This window comes from Grammomys surdaster, unplaced genomic scaffold (genome assembly GCF_004785775.1).
Source record: "Grammomys surdaster isolate TR1022 unplaced genomic scaffold, NIH_TR_1.0 127, whole genome shotgun sequence".
In the NCBI taxonomy this organism is placed as follows: Eukaryota; Metazoa; Chordata; class Mammalia; order Rodentia; family Muridae; genus Grammomys; species Grammomys surdaster.
In genome coordinates, this window is record NW_021604585.1 from 9,417,359 (window position 1) to 9,437,586 (window position 20,228).

Genomic DNA, 20,228 nt, shown 5'->3' on the forward strand with positions numbered 1-20,228 from the left:
CCTCCCCCCTTCCTCCCCTCTCTTACTCTTTTTTTTTTTCCTAGCAGGAGCTGAAGCCGGTCCTGAGCGCGCCAGGGCTGCGGTTTCCATCTTGAGCTGGTGTCCCTTGAAACTTCTCCAAGTGCCCGCACAACTTACCTTTCCCTGACTTCCCTGTCCACACCCGGCTGTCCATCGCAAAACGAGCTGGGCGAGGAGTTTAGGAATGCGGAGCACCCCAAATGTTCGAGTCGAGAGTTTTATGTTTGTTGTTTCCCATCAGTGGTCAAGAGAAGTAGGGGCGACCAGAGAAACTTTTCCTCCGGGAGAGGCTAGCCTGGCGGGGGCGAAAGCAGCAACATTTTGCGCGCAGCGCGCGTGTACACGCGTGCTGGGCCGGCGGCCTGCGCTCTCCCGGTAGGGTGGGGGCACCGTGGAAAAGATCACTGCCTGGGCAGAAATCTTTTAGACAGACCTAGATAGGGCGCTTCGTTCACATAACCGATCTTGCTACTACAGAAAAATCCAGACTTTCATGGGCGCCCCTTGAAAATAAAAGAGCAACAAGTCACTTTCCACGCGCGCTTTGAATTCGGGCTACCTCCTCCACACATCCCCGAAGGTTACAAACAAGGGGAAAAAAGTTACTTTGGTAAGAAGGTAGAGGTGGGGGAAGCGACACTTTTAACTTCTTGCTGCTCTCCCGCCCCCACGCGAACGGAACATATGGCTTGTCACTATGCCCTGTTTTGGGGGTGCCAAGCATTAAGACCCACGGAACCCAATGGCCTTCAATGAATTACACCGCCCTTTAAAACCGCGAACTACGTGTTTATTTACTATTAGGTTTGGCTGCCTCCCACCCGCACCGGCTCGCGTGCTGCAGTGGAGACCCGAGCGGAAATCGCGGGCCGCGCCGCCCAGGCCTCGCACGTTTCTTCCCAGCATTCGAGGCCGCCGGGTCTGTTATGAAACCCGGTGCGCCGAGTGGCTACGAGCGAGTTCCATTGCGATGTAATTAGGTCACCCCATTACGAGTACGTTTCTCTGGAAAGGACGGAGCGGGCGGAGCAGAGCGTTCGAGGCGCACCACCCCTTACACACACGCACACTTAAAAAAAAAAAAAACCTTTATTTATTTATCGCCAACCTCTGGGCAAACCCAGGGAAACCTTCCAAATCACAACTGTTTTAGAAACAAGTTTTTTTTTTCTTTCAACGTTGAGAAACACGACTTTTGCTGCAGCCCACGAGCCTAACGTTAATTCCCCACGGAGTCTCTGTTTAACTCTTCTCCAGTGACTTGAGTTGATGGCCCCCCATTTTTAACACGGCTGCCGCCCCGGGGTTTGCTGCTGCTGCTGTCCAGCCGCCGATGGCTTCCCTCCCCCGCTGCCGTTTTTCATCTTTTCTTGAAATCTGGCAAGCGCCAGGAAGGGAAATAACTTCCATCCACCTTAATTTAAATCACTCGGGTGTGTAGGTTTTCTTTTTAAAAGGGATGTTTGCTCGTTCCCCTCCCCAGCTCCAAGGGGGGTTGGTGTGTGCGCGCGCGGATTTCGTGCAGTTTCTCGGTGATGAGGTAATGAGTTCCAGATTTCGGGGACAGAGCAGGGTGCGTTAAAACCACAAGGTTAGACCGAGTCCTGATGTGAAGCTATTTCGGCTTCTCAGTCCGCACCACCCGCCCCGCTGGTCTTAGAAACTCCCGAGTGTTTGCGAAGCTCAGCTGCGGGGGACCCCGGCCGGGGAGGGGCGACCTCGCCGGGTGGTGCTGTCCCTGAGGCGGCGGAGCGGGCTTGGACACCCCAAGCTGCCTAAATAATTTTGTTGTTTTTTTTTTTTCTCTCTCTCTCTCTCAAAGAAAAAAAAAGCGATTCCTCGAATTTCCTACGCCTTCCCAGCTCCCCTGGGCCTCCCCTCCCCCGCTGCCCCGGGCGCGGGCTCCGCGGGCGGCGCGCTCCCGGGTTGTTTACCCGCCCCGCCGGCCGCCCGGGTTTGTTCCTGCTCCCAGAGCCCGGCTCTATAATTAAACTCTTTTTTTCTAATTGTCGGGTTGCAACGTCACGTAGGGGACTTTCCAGGGAGGTGGGGGGGAGGGAGCGCTCCTTAACCCTTCGCTACCCCTGCGTCTGGGACGCGCGGCCCGCGCGGAGGCCGGGGAGCCGCAGGTGGGCGGCAGGTACCCGGCCAGCCCCAGCCCAGCCGCGAGCGAGGCTCAAGGGACTCGAGCCGAGGCCTCCCGCGCGCCGGGCCGCACAGGCCGCCGCCTCCACCTGCGCCGCCGCTTCCGCCCGGGGTGGGGCGGGGGTGGGCGCCGACTTCCGGTTCGCGCGTCCTGGGCCGCGCAGGTATTCGGCGTGGGGGCGGGGCCGCGAGGTTTTGAGACCCGGGAAAGTGAAAGTCCTCGGGAAGCCCGGGGACGCGGAGGCTGTGTGCGTCCGCCAAACCCGAGCCCACACCAGTCGACCTGGCTGAGGGGGAGCTTGCGGCTCGGGGTCGCCCGCCCCCAGACGGCGGAACCCGTCGATGGCGCCAGGCGACGCCTCTGAGCGCCTAGAGGGGTTACGTTTCCTCCCAGGCTCCTGGTCCTTTGCGAAATCTCCCAAAGGCTTCGGATTGAAATCTGACCCTTCCCGGTCCTTTGCTACCTGAGCCCTGGGGGTGACCTCGATCTCCCTAGGTTAAAGGTAAAGAGAACTGACCGTGTGGAGCCCTGAAGCTACCTGGGTTACCTGTCAGGATTGTGGACCTCTGTCAGTGATTCAGACCCTCTAAGGATAAACTCAAGGCACTGGCGTTGAGCAGTTCGGGATTCAAGTGTTGGTTCTGTCTTCTAGCTGTGATTTGTTTTTGTTTATTATTGACACAAGGTCTTGCCATGTTGCCTAGGCTGGCCTCAGATTTGTGTATTCAAGTGAGCCTGGGAAGAGCAAGGTGGGTTAGGATGTGGCATGGGAACCTGTTGTGTAGCTTTTCTGAATATTCGGATTATTGCCACAAGTGTTTCTGCTAACAGTAGATGAGGGGTCTCCGAATAGAGGTAGGAGCCAGCCTCCCAGGTGTCCAAGTCCTAGGCCCCCTCAGAGCACTTAGTATCATTCAGCTGTCAACATCCCCCAGAACCAGGCAGTGCTCCCTAGAACAAGGCAGTTCAGACCCTACTGTCAGTGAAGCATTGTCTGGGGGTCTGAGTCCTTAGGAGGTGAAGATACAGGGCTATCTCCTAGACTACAGAGTCCAACCCTGGTTCTAGCTGAGAGAAAGTATCTTGCTGGGATCTTAAGTGAATTAAACCACCATTCTTAGGCTAATTGTTTCAGAGCCCAGAAGAGAAGTTGGAAACCTCCCTTGGTTGTACCCTCTTGTCTGGGCAGGAGGAGATTAAACCCCTCCTCTTCTTAATCTACAACCATTGACTTTCACTATCATTTCCACACCCCCAGGGCATTCTTTTGTGATCTTACTTAAAGGAAATTAAGTCATCTTCCTCCTACCCCTGGGCCTTTGCACATGCAAATCCTGTCTGAAGTCACTGACCCAAGTGTTTTTTTGTTTTGTTTTGTTTTGTTTTGTTTTGTTGTTTTTTTAAACAGAGGGTCTCTCCTCCTTGTAGCTCTGGTTGTTTGGAACTCAGTGTATAAACCGCACTGCCTCAAACTCACAGAGACACTCCTGCCTCTGCCTCCCAAGTGCTGGGATTAAAAGCTTGCACCATCATACTTGGCTAGTTTATTTTTATTTTTTTCATCTTTGAGACAGCCCAGACTGGCCTCAAACTCGATTGATAGCTAAGGATGACCTCTTAACTCCAAACCAGGTGCCAGGATTATGCCCAAGAACATTTGTAATCAATATTTTGAACCTAGCTCAGGCATCACTTCCTGTGGAAAACATTCTTGGCTCTACACCTGCCTCACCGACACAAAGTGTCTCCTCTCCTGTGTGTGTTCATGGAATGTTTGATCCTTGAGTAGTTTGATAGTTCATGGTCCTTCTTATAGCTGGTTTACTTTTTAATACAATAAAATTGATCTCTGAAATGCATATTTATGAATATTAAAAACAGAGTCACTGAAGAATCACCACAGTCAGATAGTTCTGTCATCCATAGCAATTCTATCAACCCTCAAAATACTATCTGGTAGTGCCCCTTTGTGGTTACACCTTGCTCCATCCTTAATGGCTGACAACCACTGATGTGTTCTCAATAGCAGTAATACTGTCTTTTCTAGAATGCCATATAAAGCCAAACTATTTCACAACATAATGCCTTTAAGATTTATCCATACTGCATATATTGATAGCTCATTCCCTGCTATTGACAAATAGCCTCCTGGTGAATATATAATGGTTTGCCTACCATGAACCTAAGGGACATTTGGACTGGAAAGAGCTACAATACATATTTATACACAAATTTGTGTGAAAACGTACCTCTTACATCCCTAGGGTAAATAGAGATTTCTAGGACAATATGGTAGTTGAACATTAAATTAAAATTTAAGCTACCAAGCCTTTTGTTTTTGAGACAGAGCCTCCACATAACCCTGGCTATCCTGGAACTGACAGACATCCAGCTGCCTCAGCCTCCCAGGTGTAGGGATTAAAGGCACACACTACCACACACTGCTCTACCAACTCATTGTACAAAGATTTTACAGTTTTGCGTTCTCTAGCTGAAGTATATGAGTCTCCCGTTGCTTGACAGCCTCAGTACTTAGGTTACCATTTTTACTTTAATCATTTTTCTAGGTATACAGTGATATCCCATCATACACCTGGCTTGGATTGGATGGAGAAAAGGTCTCACTATAACCCAGACTGGTCTAGAATTCACTAAAGCAACTCCAGCTGGCCTTAGACTCAAGGCATGTCCCCTGCCTCAGCTTCCCAAGTGTTAAGACTCCAGGTTTGAGCCTCTATGCCTGCCTTTTTTATTACAAGTTAATTCACATTTCTCCTATAGCAATGATCTGTCTGTTTAGCTGTCACCTGTGTATTCTCTAGTCAAGTCTTTAGCATATTTTTTAAAACTGGGTCATTATTTTCTTTCTATCGAGACTTGAGGGTTTTTATTTTAAAACATATTCTAGGTACAGTTCCTTAGTCAGACATGTGATTTGCAAATTCATCCTTTTAACAATGTGTCTTTCACTGAGGGAAAAACGGTTTTTAACTTGAGTGAAGTTTGATTTTTCAGTTCTGTCTCTGTGGCTCATGCCTTTGGTGTCATAGCTGAGTACTCTCTAACCTAAGTCATTAAGGTCTTGTGTTTGCCAGGCCTGGGTAACACAGGTTTGTCGTCCAGCTAATGTAGAGGCTAAGCAAGGGGGAATCAAAAGTTCAAGGCCTGCCTGGGTAACTTAGCAAGACCCTGTCTTAAACAATGAAAACTAAATGGCTGGGAACAAACCACAGTGGGAGAGGCTGTTCCTGGCACAGCTGTGAGCTGTCAAGCCTTGGTTCTGGGGAAGTCATCTTTCTTCCAAACGTTGTATATTTTTTGTGTAATTAACAAATGTTTATAATTGTTCTCTCATTGCTGTTTTGAATATCTGATTAATATATAATATCCTAGTCTCCTGTAATCTTAGATGTATGTGAAGGTCAAAGTCCTGGCCACTTTGCAGGACTGACAAGTGGCCAGCCATCTTGTCAGCCCACCTATAATCTTTTAAAGTCTGTTTGTATCTTCATTAGGGTTTCTATTGCTGTGAAGGGACACCTTGACCATGGCAATTCTTAAAAACATACTGGGGCTGGCTTACAGCTTCAGAAGTTTTACTTCATTATATTCAGGCAAGAAACTTGGCAGCGTGCAGGCAGACAATGGTGTTGGAAAAGGAGCTGAGAGTTCTACATCAGGATTACAGGGAGCAATTCGAGAACTGAACTGAGCTTCTGAGACCTCAAGGCCTATCACCACAGTGACACACTTCCTCCAGCAAGGCCACACTTCCCCCAACAAGGCCATACGGTCTAATAGTGCCACTCCCTATGGACTATGGGCTATCCCTATTCAAACCACCACAGTCAGCTGGGTTTTTTTACTATTTATTCTTTTCCTATTGTTTGTTTTTGGTGCTGGAGATTGAACCCAGAGCCTCTCGCATCTTTAGCCTGAGGAATCTTTTTCTGTCATTCTCTTTTAATCTATTTGTGCCTTTGGATCTAAAGGGAGTCCCTTAAAAGCTGCATGTAGTTAAGTTAGTCTTTTCTTATCCATTTTGTTGATCTGTCTTCTGACTGGCCAGTTTACTCCTTTGCATTTAAATATCAGTAGTAAGGGGGTGGGGCTCTATTCTGCTACCTTAGTGGTTTGTCTTCCCTTCCATCTTTGCTGCTTGGGCTGGGCTGGATCCCAGCAATTCATACAGGCTAGGTCATTGTACTCTGAACGACACCCAACCCACACTGTACTGTCTAGATGCCTAGGAGCTGTCTTCCTTCATGTCCCGTTACTAGAGCAGTTAACCCCCTTGTCTTTAAGAGAGCTTCACAGGAAGATCCCAGTGTAGGGTGGACAAGATACTGCCAGTGCCCTCTTCTGGCCTCTGTGGGCACTTCACACACCTGGGGCACAGACATGTAGGCAAAACAACCACACACATAAAATCAATCAAAAAAAAAAAAATGAGACTTATGTTGAAGTTCCTTTTTATGTTTTGTTTTGTTTTACCTGTGATTGTCCAATCCTAGCACTGTTGAAATGGCTTCAATTGCTCCTAGTAATTGTCTTCATCTCTGTCCCCAAGTCAGAGGATTCACTTGTATTGTCAGTTCCAGCCACTGGTAGTTAGAGCAGCTTTATAGTAAGTCTTAACATCAAAGGCTATTTTTCCTCCCAACATTTTTTCACTTTTTGAATGATTTTATCTGTTCTTATTCCTTTGCCTTCTTATATAGATTTCAGAATCATTTTGTCTATCACTGGAAAAAAAAAAAACTTAGTTACTTTTCTGTTGCTGTGATTAAAAAAAAAGAAGAAGAAGAAGAAAAAAGGATTTAAAAAAATGACCAAGCTGGGTGGTGGTGGCTCATGCCTTTAATCCCAGCACTTGGGAGGCAGAGGCAGGTGGATTTCTGAGTTTGAGGCCAGCCTGGTCTACAGAGTGAGTTCCAGGACAGCCAGGGCAACACAGAGAAACCCTGTCTCGAAAAAAACAACAACAACAAAAAATGACCAAAAACCGACTTATGAAAAAAAGTGTTTATTTTGGCTTATGGTTACAGAAGGAGAGTTCATGATGGCCGGGGAGGCGTGGCAGCAGGCAGCTGGAGCGTGAAACTGGCTGATCCCATTTCCGCCCACATGAAGCTGGGACCGTGAATTGAAAGGGGGTGAGGCTACAGACAAAGCTCACCCAAATGGCATACTTTCTCTAGCAAAGTACTACAGCCTAAGAGCCTCACAACCTCCCAAACACCACCACTAACCCGAGACCAAGTACTCATATATGTGAGTCTATGGGGGAACATTTCTCATTCAAAACACAGCATTTTCAATACACAGGGTCCTGGGGTTAACCCCCAGAACAACACACATTTAAAAATAGAATAATTTCTGAGATTTTTCTAGCCATAAATATGGCTTATGTATTTATTTGTGTCTTTTTATTGGTGGGAGACAGAGTAGGAGGCTGCCGGGGATTAAATCCAGCAAGCCAAACAGACACGGTACTGCTGAGCTAGGCCTCGAACACTCTTGATTTATTTAATCAGTGCTTTTAGGATTGGTTGGTTAGGGCTTTCTTGAGACAGCTTCTTTGTTTCTCTGTAGGCCTGTAACTCAAAGCAATGTTCCTCCAACACTTTCTGAGTTACAGAATTTCAAGCCTGTTCCCCATGACACTGGCTTTTGGCATATATATATATATATATATATGTGTGTGTGTGTGTGTGTGTGTGCCATTTTTTTAGCTTTGTACTTAATATCTCCCATTTTTTGAACGCTTGAAATCAAATCTTTGTTTCCAGTCATTTATTACTAATTTATAGAAATATAGTTGATTTTTTTTGTCTTGTCTTCTGTGAGCTTATAAAAATCACTTCAGTTATATGAGGAGCTTTTTGGTAGATTTCTTGGAAGGTTTTGTTTTTACTGTAGATAACTATATTGTCTGCAAACAGAGACATCTTCCTTCCTGGTGCATTTTTGCTATTGAACAGGAAGCCCTCACCTTGTTCCTTCCTAGGAAGAAACCTTCCATCTTCCTACATTAAGTCTGAAGTTCCTTGCTAGTTGTCTTCAGTCACTTCAGATCTTAGCCATCTCTCTTCCCAGCTTTCAACTCAGTCCCTAGTGCCCAGCACATAGTAGGCCATTAGAGTACTCACTAGGGAAAAAGTACGATCCAGTTATCACCTGCTTTGTTGACTTACCCAGCTTACTTTCCTACCTGACAGACAAAAGGGGACTTGGCTGGATATGCTCAGAGATCACAAAAAATAACCTGGCAATAAATACCCAGCAGACCCACCAAGGCACTGGCCCCACAGTATCCACTATTTTAAGCTGCAGGGCATTTATAGACCAGCTTTCTAGCAAGCCTTTTACAGTGTCAAGGCATTTATCTGTGAGGAATAGGTGACTGCAGTAAAATAATTATTTTAAATCGAAAGCATTCCATTCCCAGCGGAATTCAAACAAAAAGCTCTCAGCTTTGAAAATGAAGACCTTTCTGGGGGAAAAAAAATCCCACTGCTCTGAAACCTTGGGCCCTCAGCTGGGTGGGGTAGTTTCATTAAATTTATTTCAGCCACTTATAGAAACAGAAAGGGGACAGCGGGTGGCTGTGTGCACAGCAGTCCTGGCTTTGTTGTATTAATATCTGCCAGGTCCAACTTTTATTTGAGTTTTGTTTTACTTTGGGGGGGGGGGGGCTGAAGAGGCAGACAGAAAAATCTTGCAGCTTCTGAGCTGTTGTTCCCCAGCCTTCTATCTAAACATTCCTCTTGGTTAGGCCAATGCCAGCCCGCAGCTCCGTGTTCCACCTGATGATGCCTGGGGGTGGTTAAACTGTACCCCGAGTGCCCAGCAACTGTGGTCACACCTCTGGCATCAGCTTTTCTCCTGTTCTCAATGGGGTAGGGGAGAAAGATTAAGTTATTTGTTCCTTTTCTGGCACAAGTGTGGGTGTGTGGAGACCTGGCAAGCCTTTGTCTCTGGTCCCTACCCAGTCGAATGCACCTACCTGCAGTCACTGGACTTAAATCTAAAGTTTGATACTATGAAAGGCCTTTTTCACCCTAGCTACCTCCTTAGTTTCCCCAAAGCATTTGGAGCCACATTCTCCATAGTCCCTGACAACTTACCAATCTCTGCTCCCACAACCGGAAGAAGAATTTTAAATGAAACCACCATGTTGAGTTCCTAAAACCTGGTTTGCACTGTTTGAGAGCAGGATTGGAACACATGCTCATTATCTCTGACAAGGGGAGAAACTGAAGTGAGGAGGGGAGGGGAGGAGGCGGCAGGTGACCCATACCCAAAACGGACGAGAAGATCAACATTCAGTCTACGGCTGACTCTCAGAAGCCCAAACGGAACCAGAAAAGTCTGGAGCTTGCCTTCTGTGGCTGCCAACACCCAAGGCTGAAAGAGGAAACACTCATGCACAGGGAAGTTCTGAACCTGCAGCCCTCAAGGCTTGAACAAGCCCATGAGTATGTGGGGGGAAGCACCCTGCAGTGGGTCTGCCTGTCAGAACCCAAATGCCAGCCTGGTGCTCTAGCAGACCCATGCTCCCTGGGTTACCAAGGAAAATGGGGAAGGAGCCCTCTACTCCTATCCCTGCTAGGAACCAGTAGGAGGTAGGATGATCTGTGCAAAAACTGTAGGAGGTGCCCAGTATGGAGATTTGCCAGCAGGTTCTTGTCCTGATCTCGGGGTGGTCTTCAGGACAGATGGAGACCATCCCATAGCCTAGTAAGTTGTGAAGTGCTCAAAAGTAAACGAAGCTACTATTTTGTTCTGGTGTCAGACAGTTGGCTCTGTTACTGTCTACAAGGCTGGGATGCCACAGATCCCAACCCGGAGAGTCACTTCTTCAAGAAGCAGGAATGTCTCAAGCCAGACCAGGGATCAACAGCTCTTGGCAAATTGCCCATGGACAGCTGGGGTGGAGGAGGTGCTGGGGGGTGGGGCTGGCTGGAGAAGCTAGCCAACAGGGAGAGTGGCTGGGCCTCATTCACAGCCCTGTGACCTCTTCAATGTTGCTTCTGCCAACTGCATTCTCTACCCTGGAAAGACCATGGGCCCCCCACACCAGGGCCTGCCCTTGTCTGACCAAAGGCAACTAGATCTGCTGCAGCTGCTAGGTGAGAGGCCAAGCACTCCCAGGGACCAGGGAAGCAGCTGGAGAAAGATTCCTGGGGTGTAAATATTTATACAACATGGTGCGTGGGAAGAGGCAAGTCGGGGGAGATGGTAGGAAGTGAAGGAAGGCACAGACAGATGCACAGAGCCTGAACTTGGGCTCAGGCAGAGAGGCCAGGGACCACTGGGAACCTACATTAGAGGCTCAGTCCTGGCCTCCAGTTCTCCTGCTCTAGTGAGGGGTACAACTTAGAATCTCATCACATATGTCCCAGTCATTCCCATTGTTGAATCTATACTGTGTACATTTGATATGGATACTGACAGGTGCAGATATAGAGGAGGAGGGTCTTCCTTGAGTCAGATAGAAAACAAGTATACAGAGTCCAAGAATACAGGCCTGGGAACTCTTGAGGCTCACACAAGCCAAGATACCTCTCAAGTCTTTCTATAAGCCATATGTTCTAGAGTGACAGAGAATACTGTGAATAGATGACCATGATAATTTTGAAGGGACAGGTTCTGGAAAGGGAATGAAATGCCTTAAATGACACTCATCAGGGAAGTGTGCAGCCACCATTACATAGAACCTAGGAAGACAAGGCCATCCAAAGGTACCCTTGGCTGTTCTTGGGCACCCCACCCCGATGCAGCTTAGCTCCAGGTGTGCCTAGGTAGAACCCTGACCCAGGCTTCCTTCTATCGTGCTTTCTGCAGACTTAGCCATGGCCCAACAGCTTTGGTGTTCCAGGATGGGAAGCCAGCCTGAGCTGGTGGGGACAGCCAGATGGACTCCAGTCAATTTGCCTTGGACAGCTGGGGAGCAGGGCTCAGGCCACTCCCCTGTCACTCCAGATGAGGAGGGGTGCGGTTGCAACTTCTAGGATTTCTCTGCTACCACACCCACCAAGAAGTGCCACCTGCCTCTATTGGTGCCCAGGCTGACCCTCAGAACCTCCCACAGATGGATTTGAGTTGCCACTTAGTGTCCAGTAGCCTTGACCCTCACAATGCCCACTGACCAACAGTGGGTCACTGGGGAGAAAAAAGGACAGATCTCCAGTGGAAATATGCCTGTCTTCTTGACAGATCAACTCAAAAGCAAGAACACTATTAGTGTCAATGGGGAGAGGGAGAGGGGTGTCAGAGGGTACCAGACTTTCCCCAGGAGACAGATCCATTTGCTTCAAGTTCCCCCTCACTTCTCCAAATGATATCTTCTCAGCAGGATACCATCCCTAAGTTCCTACCTCTTCCTGTGAATCCTGTTAACACCCAACCACCCATGGAACTCCCCCAAGCAATGGGGCCCAGGCCCACACACTGAGCAGGAAATGCCATCTGTCCCCACCTCTGGCCAGGGCCTGGCAGCCAGCATCAGCTTGTCTTGAAGAGCTCCCCTTCCAAAGTATCAGGGCTAAGGGAGCATCTTCAGACACCCAAGACCTCTGGCACCATGGCCCCTACCTGCTGGTGGCAGTCCTCCATGCCAGCTCTGCTCAAACAGATGAGCACCAATAAATGCTGTACAGATTCAGGAAAGCTGCAGGGGAAAGACCAAAAATGGGGGAAAGAAAACAAAAGCCAAGAAGTGGAAGGGATAAATTCAAGAAACAGGCAAAATCAATCATCCAAGAATCCAGATACATATAAGGCAGGCAGCCCATCGCAGGGAAACGGGCTAAGAAAGAAGAGTGAAGTAGAAAACAGATATAAGAATGGTGAAAGAAGAAGACAGATATAAATACTCTGAAAAGGAAGAACACAAAAGCAAAGAAGGGGAGGGCAGGGATAAGAGACCCAGGAGAGAAGCGGGGGTATTGGTGAACTCTGGTCCTTAGCCAAATGCTCTTAGGAATGTTCTGGAGTCTTGTTGCTTTTAGGCGGGGTGGATTTCAGACTCTTCGGAACACTGAGCAAGGACAGTCCTAGGAAAGTTAACTTCCTTTCTTCTGTGTTTCTCGGGCAGTCTTCCCAAGTCACTCCCATCATTGGTTACTTGTAGAGAGAGGGCTTGTCTTCCTAAAGTAAGGCCCAAAACCAACCCATTCAACTTGGGCATTGTTAACTTCCATCATGGGGCCCTGTGGGTGGAGCTTCCATCATGGGGCCCTGTGGGTGGAGCTTCCATCATGGGGCCCTGTGGAAGGTTCCCTGTTGCATCTTAGCAGATCCTGGTGCTAGACTTGGGAGTGCTAAGGCTCACTGGGAACATGGGCTAACCTACAGAACTGCCACACTGGAAAGTGAGAGGTTATAGAGTACTAGCATACCATCTCTTTGCAAACTCCGGGAAATCCCAGCAATTGGAAACAAAATAGAGGATTTAAATTGATTTCTAGACATTCCTTAGAATAAAGACAGCCCTGCCTTTCTCCTTGCAAGGGTTGCCAAACAGTTGTAGAAATTTACCCTCCATGCCTATGTCTGGAGAACCCAAGAGGAATCAGAAGTCCCTGACCTGCTTCCTGTGGTGGCTGGGGCTTCATCATTCTGCTGCCTCTCTTCTGTTGGTCCATTGCTTCCCTTCCAAAGTCCTTACAAACACAGCCCCATCCACTCTTCTACCTCCTTAGGATATCAAGAGCTGTGAGGAAGCAGAGACAGACCAGGCACATGTGAACACATAAGAGTTTTGTTTAGGCCCCAACATTGCTGAGCCAGGCTGCCTTTGGTTGGCAGGGCAGGCTTCCAGTAGAAAGGTGGCTCATGAAGCCATCTAAAACTGACCCTCAAAAGTTCAGCCAAGGGAAAAGCATATGGGCTGAACTCTGATCCACTGGGATAAAGAAAATGGGGCCCTGGCCAACCCTCCTCCAAGAATTCTAAAGTACTTGATCCTGATTCTGTACATGCCAAATGTCACATTTTCGTCTGCCTCAAGCTGAGAGATGTGACAAATCATTGGAAGGGATACTGTTGAGGCTGTGGCCTGTCTTCCTATCCCTGCCAACCTTCAACCCTGTCACGGTCATAGAATCCCTGGCTCAAACAATTATTTAATCACACACCCAAAAAAAGGACAAACCAGGGCGTTAGAAGCTAGCCGACCTAAATGTGTTAATCTCCTAAGCAGCACCTATAAACCTTACTCTATCTGTTCTCTGGATATGGACACATGGAAAATGCACAGCAACTGCAGATTTCAGCTTTTTGAGATTCGGCCTCAAAAAGTAAAAAGCTTGGTCAGAGGTCAAGTTGTCCCTGGTTTCTTAAGTGACCCTAAATAAACATTGGGAATCACCATGTTACAAGCTGTGTTCCAACCCTAGCATTGCAACTTCCTGGGCAGGCAAGGGACCTACCTGCCCTCCCCTAGTCTCCTCTGTGAATGACAGTAACCATGGCACTGGTCTCCTGGGGCTGCTGGAAGGACAGATGAGCAAAGCACTTGGCATGCCACGGACAGGCATGACACCCGCAGCCCCCAAGCAAGCCAGTCAACTTTTGTTGTGTGCTGAGCAGCCCGCAACTGACAAGGCCAAGAAGGACGCTGGAAGTCCCACCAAGGAGGACTCCATGGAGCCACTGGAGCGAAGTCAAGTATCCGAAGCAAGAGAGACAAGCGGGTCCCTGAGGAGGCTCGGGCAGCTGGTCGGTACAACATTAGATGAGAAAGCCAAAGACGACTGCCCAAAGCCGGGTGTTAGACTAGGTGGATGATACAGAGAACTGTACTCTCCTTTCATCAACTCAATGTGGCTGCACCCCACCTTCGTGTGTGTTTATGCCCTAGCACCAGCATGCTCCCACGCCCTGTCAGAGTAGAGTGTGTGGCTGGGTAGGCTTAGAGCGGGCACTACCTCTAGACACGTACGAACCAGCTATTTCTGCATAGATGCAAAAACTGGTCTTTCTATGGGTGACATTGTAAGTAAAAGGTCCAGATATTAACATTCTCATATGGAGGTCAAAGGCCAGTTAGTGTGGGTCAGTTCTCCCCTTCTACTCTGTGTCCTAAAGATCACACTCGGGTCAGCAGGCTGGATGGCATGTGCCTTTTCCCACTGAGCCGTCTCTACGCCCCATCCTCACACTCTATGATGCTCTAGTTAGGGCAGATGCGGTTTTTTTTTTTTTTTTAATGTGAAATAGGATCTCACATGTAAGATTTTTTTTTTCAAAGTTAAGAGTGGGGCTAGGGATGTTCCTCAGTGGCACAGCATGTGCTTAGCATGTGTGAGGCTGTCCCAACTTGCTTTTCCCCTTGGTTTTTTCAGACAGGGTTTCTCTGTGTAGCCCTGCTGTTTCAAAGCAAAACAAATACCAAAAAATAGCACAGGGAGGCTGTGGCTGGGGTTGTAAATGAACAAGCTTGCCGATGAGCTGCTGATGCAGCTGGATAATGGCCCCTGAGTTGTTTGTTTGTTTAACATTTCCTGGTCACCTGAGTATGTTTAAGATTGTGCCAAATCTTAAGCTGAAATTGTCTTTATTCAATGATTGTCTTACTGGATCTTGCAACACCTCACTTCCCATATACACACTATCTCCGACTACATACGAGGTCACAGAAAGACCTGTCAGGATGAAGAGTCAGGACAACCAGGGTCAGAGAGGTTCCTAAACCTTTCCTATTCTTACCTGAGGACCTCGGATGGAATCCCTTCTCTCGTGGTCACTGGGCCATTGCAGGAGGGGAATCACAGTTAATTTTTTTTAAGTTTCATAAAATTATTTTTCAGTGAGTTTAATGCATTTTAAGATACAATGAACTTTTTAACCCCCTTAGCAAAAGACAAACTATTAAGCCTTTTCTTTCAGGAAAAAGGGGAGAATCACACATACTCCACTTCATAGGGTGTGGGGGTAAACAGGTTAGTATATTGTGGTACCTGTCACTATAATCACCAAATGGTGTGGCTGGTGGATTGTCTTCTGCAGATGGCAGCCTTAGCCTCTGAAGCTCTTAGAAGACCCCCCCATCTTGGGCACTCTTACAGATGCTACCACTTTTTCCTCCTCCTTGGTTTTTTGTTTTCAGTATATTTGCTGCCAAAGCAAGCACTTGTTTTCACTTTCCAGACAGGGCCTATATCTCACTTTTGATGCCCAAAGTGGCCACAGACTTACAGTGACCTTCTTTCCTCGGTGTGGGGTTTACAGATACGAGTCATGATGCTCCACTAGCCAAGATTTTTCTTAAACATCAAAAATAAATAGAAAGGTGTACTGTTCTGAACATCTTAGGGCCTGGCATCCTGCCAGGCATTCGAGAAGCCATGGCTACTGTCCTCCCCAGATGCCTGGTCCAGAACATGTCACCTTGGAGGATGAGATCTTTCCCTCTGGCTAAATCAGCAGGAAGCTGAACAGAGCAGTGTCTGCTCTGTTGGCAAGCAAGCCATGAAGGCCTCCACACAGCAGGGGGCAGTACAACACACCTTCAAGGACTAGTGAGATCACCCAAAGGACCTGATCAAAGAGATATGCTTCTATGGTCAGTAGCCATGATCTGCATAAAGGCAGGAGGCCTTCATGACCAGTATAAAAGATTTACCAGTTGCCTCAGGCCACACAGTGAGTGGTATCCTGTAAATCACACTTTATCTTGGGACCTCAGGTGAGGGACCTGCAAGTGAACAGGTAAGGGGACAAAAGAAAAGGTACTACAGATATAGCAGCCAAGTCTGAGTCACAACTCCTAAGGCCTGAGCCAATCAAATGCAGGGGTTGAAGAACTGGAAGCCTGTTTTATATCCCATCTTTTCCTTAGAACGACTGTCTGAAGAACCAAGAGAAGGAGGGAGGAAGGGTTACAACAGTCTCATCTGCTGTCTCCTTCCCTGGGTGGGCAGGAAGGTGGGGGAGAGCTCCCAACAAAGCTAGAATGATCTCAGAGAGCCCTTGGGTGCTGAGACCTATACAATGCATTAGTGAGATTATCCTAAACATTCTAACTTTCCAGCTCCAAGGAAGACTGCCATCTCTGAGAGACCTTGGGAGCATGGGCACCTAAGCACCAGGCCTGGGAGCCAGAAAGCTTGACTTCAATCCCATCTATTGGCTTGGAAACACAGGGCAAGGCACTTAACTGCATTTTCTGTAAAACAAGCCTAACCTTTGCTCTATAGGTAAAGCTGTTGCTTGGAACTGTACAGAGTCAACAATAGGCTTATCAAGAGTCCCCAGCCCAATGGGGACATACTACCACTGACTGCATGGAGGGAGTTCTGGAAGAAATAAGCAGACAGAAGACCTTGGAAGTAGAAAGACATGCACAGAATACTGCTTCCAACTCAGGCCCAAACCCCCAACACTTGGGCCTATATCCCTCAGATTGCAGCTCCCAAAACCACCAGGCCACAAGGCCACATGAATCTGCAATGGCAGTGAACTGATCTGCTTTTTCCATGGAGAGGTCAAAAGGAAAGGGGACACTGGGTTTTCTGAGAGACAACCTAAGCTAGGCTAACTACGCACATGGCCAGAAGCTGAAATGGAGGACATCCCCACAGGGACATACATGGTGACAGTCACCCCCTTACTGAGGCTATGTCAACTCTGAAGGGTGTGAGGTTGGCCTCTTTAGTCAGAACAGACTTGGGCTTCCCCTAGACAGGGAGGAAAGAGTTAAGCCTGCTCTAGGCTGGGAAGGAGGGTTCAGCCGCTATAAACAGTGAGCCCTGGGAGGGAGGGAGGGAGCTGACACAGGATGTGGCCAGGGCTTGAGCTGTCTGATTATTAACTTCACTTTTATTTGGAGGGGGATTCATTCTCTGTTTCACTTCCCATCAAGGAAGTGAAAGCCCAGGTCTCAGAGGGCCTGGCTTCAGATCGCTTCCTCACAGCCCATTGATTTTCCCCTTAAATAAATAAACAAAACCACCTCTTTGTTTTCCCCTTAATGAGCGTTCAGCAGATCATCTGTGGCAGAGGCATGAAAGGGGTTTTCAGGAGTCCTTCATGGGAGAACTTTGAGTTTCATCTTTTAAAAGGAAAAAGAAAGGATCCCTCCATGGGCATCAGCCTTCTCCAAGCTGCAGCAAGCACTTTTCTTTCCTGCCTCCTCCTGTGACCTCAGACTACACCTCAAGTCCTGCCAAGCACTTAGACCTTGGTTCTTGGCATTTCTAATGCCGAGACTCTTTAATACCGTCCCTCATGCTGTGGTGCCCCCCCCAGAATAAAATTATCTTCGTTGTTACTTCATAACTGTAATTTTGCGACTGTCGTGAATCATAACGTAAATAGGTTTCTCAGCGACCCACAGGTTGAGAAACACCTGTGTAGGCAGTCTTCAGTTGGTCCTTAGCCTGATTAGTCTTCCCATTGCTCACAGCCCAGGCCGTATAGGATTGCACAGAGGGGCTCTGAGGGCTTCTCAGTCTGGTTCACACCTATGGTTTTGGTTCCTACCGCACCCTGACAGTTCTACTCAGAATAACTTTCAGTAAACACACAAAAGGATTCCATTGCAGGGCTTAAAAAACAACATTATACGTATTCCTGTGCTGAAGGTTCAAAACACCTGTGAACCTTGCCTAACTCCTAGGCCCAAATCCAGATTAAAACGTATTCAAATCACTTGATAATCCTCTTGAAAGGATTCCTTTTTGCATGACGGGCCTGACACTCATGGGTCCCCTGGATTCAGAAGGGGAGGGTGCAGCCACAAAGACTAAGAGTAGCCAAGCCCACTAATCATGGTATGTAGGTGGGCTAGCCAGGAAGAGGCAACTTCACTGGAAACAAAGGGTAAATTAAGGAAGGCTTCCTAGTGGGGGCTGACAGAAGAAAGAATATTCTAGAACCTGAAAACTACAAATGACAGAACAACCCCCACGTGTAAACTAGGCAGACAAGAGGAGCAGTGGGGTCTTCCGTTCCTCGGATGACATCAGAATGATTGAGAAACTGGGAATGAGCTGGTCACGTATAGCACTGGAGCAGCTAGTCCTTGACCCTGGGTTGGTACGACCCGAGGGCATCCACCGGAATCCCACCTTGTCTGGGACCCTGACACTGGGCTGCCGGACAACAGCCTGGTGATCACTCTGACCTACTTCAACCACCCATGACTTTAAGCTCTTTGAATATAGGGCAAGCAAGAACTAGGAGGCGACTGGGACAAATCCAATCACAGACCGAAAGCGCAGGCCCTGCCTGCTAATGGCTAACTGATGGCATTTCCAAACACCTCAGGGAACGAGCCAGGGCCTCGGGTTTTCTTCCCGTTCTTAGCAATCCCTCCCCAAGCCCATGTCATTCCGGTTTCCAAACCCCAGGCCTGCCGCGGGGCTCGGTGGCCGGACCCCTGGCTGCGCCCGGAGCGGCCAGGAGCGGGTTAAGGGCGCCAAGATGGCCGGCTTGTTTTGCTCGCCGAGGCATCACGCGGAGGCTGCCCTTTGCCTCCGGGGCCGCGGTCAAGGTTCCGCCGCCCTCTCTGGCACGCTGCCCCGGCCGGCCCGAGCGAGCCTCCTCCCCTGCGCCCCGGAGCCTCGCGAACCTTCCAGACCCGGGCGCGGTAGCGCGGTAGCGCGGCCTGCCCGGAGCTTCGGAGCCGCTACTGGCCCTTCGGCTTCTCGGAGCGTCTGCGGCCCCGGCCGCGGCTAGCGAGCAGGCTGCGGCCGCCCCGCCGGGTCTTTCCCCAGCCGGCCTCCCCGGGCCTTTTCCGCCACCCGCAGGCGGTGCGATGGGCGTGACAACACTGCCCTCCACTGGCCAGTGTGCCGAACAGCAGCACGCGGGACCATCAAAACTGCCCTGGATCACTCACTAGGCACTGAGACTCAGCTTTCTAGAGGGTTCTCAAACCTCTAGAGCGTGCACCACACTTCCCTAGAAATCTAACACATCCGTTGGCCTAGCCCCCAACTCAGAGTTTCTATTTTACGGAGTTCCAGGGTGAATGCTACTGCTGCTGACCGCTGGTCCTGAATTCACCAGCTCAACTCACTTAGGTCACCCACTCCAGTATACAATATACCAAGCAGCTAGAGCACAGAGGAGCCCTGACAAAGCTCCCACCCATGTGGCACTTAGTAGAATAATCTCACCAAGATGGCGCTTGAAAACGTTTTAATTTTTATTTTAAGTGCATGGATGTTTGCCTATATGTATTTCTGTGTACCGTGTGCGTGCAATGCACTTCGAGGCCAGAAGAGGACTTCAGATTCCCCTGAACTAGAATTACAGATGGATGGTTGTAAGCTATCACTGTGAGCGCTGGGAATTGAACCTGGGTCTTCTGGAAGAGAAGCCAGTGACCTTAACTGCGGATCCATCTCTCCAGCCCCTTGAAAAAGTTTCGATACACTTATAACGTGTGTGTGTGTGTGTGTGTGTGTGTGTGTGTCTGTGTGTGTCCCCGCTCCCCGCACGTGTATGTGCATATGTGCGCGTACCCACTTACATTAAATCAGGACAGTTTTCAAGACTGGGTTCCCTCCTTCCAACATGTGGATTCTGGGGACCAAACTCAGGTCATCAGGCTTGTGAATCACCTTTGCAAGCTGAACCATCTCACCAGCCCCAATTTTTAAAAGTTTCCTTTTTTTTTTTTTTTTTTTTTTGGTTTTTCGAGACAGGGTTTCACTGTGTAGCTCTGGCTGTCCTGGAACTCACTCTGTAGACCAGGCTGACCTTGAACTCAGAAATCCGCCTGCCTCTGCCTCCCAAGTGCTGGGATTAAAGGCGTGCGCCACCACCGCCCGGCCAGGTTTCCAAATTCTTATGAAGAAAAATAGTAAGGCACTGAAAGAAGTTATAAATAGGGAATTACAAACAGTCCCCAGGTTATCATAATTTCACCTCTAAGGTGGAACATAAATAATATGCTTTCAATAGAAACCACAGGTGAATTTTTAATTCTGGGTTCCCCACCCCCACCCCCAGACTAGCAATAGACACAACATTCTTCTACAGGAAGTTCCTATAGTTGTGAGTGAGAAACATTGCACACTGTGGTCTACAGTGGCTGCACCAC